Below are 3,733 nucleotides of genomic sequence, written 5' to 3'. Positions count from 1 at the left end.
TAAGACTAATTAATAACTAAATTGATATCAGAACTTTCCTCATTAATAAATAATAACTCACCTCATTACGCTCCTTACATCTGTTCTAAACAAATAGTTTGTGCCAGAGTCCGATTATCATTCTTATCTCATAATTAGATAAAAATATTTCTAATATTTATATGTAATTTTTTTACCTTATAGGTCTTCGATTCATATTATTTTTAACACTATAACACTAGTTTCTCAGCTATTATGTTACAATTATTTCGAAATGTATTTATTTTAACTATATAACTTATGAGGGTTCTGTCACTGAACAGCCTACTTCCTCATACTAAATAATGTTGTAAATATTTTCCGTAATTATTCTTTTAGCTTATTGTACATATGTTACAGATTGTAAATTTTCTATTTTAAATAAAATAAAATAAAATAAAAAATAATTTCTTAAATAATACCATCATAAGCGTCTGAAGTATCCAGGGTCCGCATCCTTCCAAGCATATTTAAAACGTGAATTTTGGTACCATCTGACAGTACCTACATTCTTCGATGTCAGATATGGCTCTGTATCGCATGTTTCCGCACCAGGCCGCGTTCAGTTTGGCCCAGATGGCCAGTCTCCCGAGCTTTCGAGTTCAGCAAGTTAAATCATTTACTCTTACAGATGTGGATTATACTGGTCCTATTACACTGAAGGAAGCAACAAAAGCACTCAATTTAGAGCTAAGTTTTGATTGTCAACATAATATTTTCTGATGGCTTTTAAACAGCTTTCAGCCAGACGTGGACCCATCTAGGAAATGCCCAATGTTTGCGGACCAATTGTATTGGAGCGTTAGTATTATTGGTAAAATCCACAAAGTCGTTAATTTTTCCTTCCACTGGTTCACAAAAATTGACAAATAAAGAATTCTCGACCCTTCCATACCCAACAGTACATCTGAATGGTGTCCATTTGCCTACCTTTTTCATATTACGTTTAGTTGAAAATTAAACCAAATATTATAAAAATAAAAACTTAACTACATAATTTTGTTTTTTTTTTTGTCCAGCACTATTTAAAGGTTTGTATTTTGTATTATTATTTTTTTGTTATTGTTCCTTTTGTGTATTTATTTAGGTACTATATGACTAAAAAAAAGTCCTAATGGCATGTCACGTTTTATTGGGGTCAGTCCAAATTGCTAGCCGTGTATCTACAAGTTTATTTATCATGTACTTATGTGCACAACTTAAATTTTTTATGGACTTTTCTAATTTTTAAAAAAATGCTCTATGAAATAGTTGTTACAACTGATTAGTTTTTAAATTGAAATATTTTTATATGAATAGATGACAGAAAAATATAGTTTAGTTTTTATTAGTTTTCGTATGACAATATTGTAACAATTTATTTTAATGGTTCGGCAGAAAACAATCTTACGTGATAGTGTTAGTAAAAATATATGAGTGCGTTCACAATACGAACGGCAAACAAATTCAATTACATAAAATATAAACCATAATACATTAGTACCACGTCGGGTAACGGAAGAAGGTAAACAAATTAAATCATCTGTGTACGACCGGATAACGACGAGACTGATAGCGGGTGTTGATAGTAAGTATACATAATATGAAAATACTATATGATACCTATTATATATTTGGAATTTTGAATAATAAAATATTCAAATACCTAAAAACCAAATTTAAATCAATAATACGTGAAAAAAAAACATACTTAGCCATGCTTAACCTAAGTTTGTAGTTTGTAACATTTTACCCAAGATCAAAACAATTTTCTAATAATTTATTTATTGTAATATTATTGACATATTATTATATTATAAAAAAATTACCTGGTTTGTATCGACCGTGCATTATGAATAGTTTCCATATAGTTGCTGTGTACTGTGTCACTACACTAATTAATTATTCCGCAGTTAACGAGTTGTGTCCCAATGATAAAAGTGGGGTACACGAGTTGTGTCCCGATGATAAAAGTTGGGTACACGAGTTGTGTTCCAATCATAAAAATGGGGTACACGAGTTGTGTCCCGATAACACGAATTGTATTCCAACTGTTTTATGATGTTTAAAAATATGCTATTTCGTTAATTGAAAAAAAAGTTTTTATAAATTCGATTCGAGAAATTGAATTTTCGACGAGATATAATAATAGTAATACAATATTATACGATTAATTTACTAGTCAGTCAAACACCAACCGGCCACTATGGAGCAAATGATAAGTGAGAACAACAAAATGCTTTTGGTAATTGATGGTTACAAGTTTTGTTTTCATAAATTATTAAAGTCCGAATTGCAAAGATGGAGATGTACTAAAACGAAATGTAAGTCTTTTATAAAAATTAATAACGTCAATGAAATAATTGAACGCAAAATTAATCATAATCATGAAAAACTTGAATTAATTCCGATGCTCTAAAATTATGCTTTATTTCCTCCTCGTGTATGGGCAGAATCATCAAATTCAATGCTATGCACAACTAATAGTTGCGAAGCATTTCATTCGAAGTTTAATTCTATGTTTTATTCAAGCCATCCTAATATATTTCAATTTACTGAAGTCATTAAGAATTTGCAATGTAATGTGTACATTAAAATTAGAAGTTCTGGACATTTATCAAAGACAACTCGTGAAAAACATTTATTTCTAAGTCAAAAATAAAATGCATATAAAAATGGACAAATTTCACGATTTGAATTTATAAAAACGGTATCATTTAAATTTTTGCCTAGTATGTAATTTTATAAAAACTATTAATGTAGTCATTTTTGCTTTTTAGTTATATTTTATCGATTAGATGAAACAACATAAATTATTGTTAGATTAAAATTTTTACTATAATAATATGACGTTTTTTATACTCATTTTTCATGTTAAATATAATATATAACATACTTTTAATATTTTAATAAAAAAATTACTCAATGTGAATTTATAAAAATTGTTTTATTTAAGTGTTTGCCTTATATGAAATATTATTAAAATTATTTGTGTAGTTATTTTTGCTTTTTATTTATATTAGTTAGACCAAACTTGTGTGTAACCCGAAAAAAACATAGGGACGCAATTCAATATTTGGGACACAACTCGTTTACAGCCAATTATTCAGTCACAAATATTATATTGTGAATGTCAAATGTAAATTGTGTATACTGCAGGTTAAAAATGCAAGTGTTCAAAAAGTTTAAATTTAAAACCACTCAAAGAACTCGTTATCGCAACTTGAAAAATATATTATAAGTCCACCTTTCTAAAACTTTTTATCCGCATGTAGACATCCATATTCCGCAACATATTATCGATGCTGAAAATTATTTACAATCTTCCTTACCAAGTGCTCGCCCAGAAAAATATTTTACACCCAATGAAGTTAAAATAATTGCTCTCGCAATAAATCTCCAGGGTTTGATTTAATAACGGCTAATTTTACTAATTGCTTACCGAACAAAGCCCTCATACTGCTTACTTACATCTATAATGCTATATTGAGACTATCATACTTCCCTACTCTTTGGAAGTTTTCACAAATAATTATGTTTTCTAAGCCGGATAAACCTCCTGACATCCCAACATCCTATAGACCTATAAGTCTATTACCATACTTCTCAAAAATTTGCGAAAGACTCATTCTCAAACGTATTTATCCGCACATAATAGCAAAAAATGTACTCCCGTCCTCACAATTTGGTTTCAGAGCCAAACACAGCACAATACACCAGGTCCATAGAGTTATTG

Source organism: Acyrthosiphon pisum, chromosome A2, assembly GCF_005508785.2.
Source record: "Acyrthosiphon pisum isolate AL4f chromosome A2, pea_aphid_22Mar2018_4r6ur, whole genome shotgun sequence".
NCBI classification, from domain to species: domain Eukaryota; kingdom Metazoa; phylum Arthropoda; class Insecta; order Hemiptera; family Aphididae; genus Acyrthosiphon; species Acyrthosiphon pisum.
Note: the sequence above shows the minus strand (reverse complement) of the source record.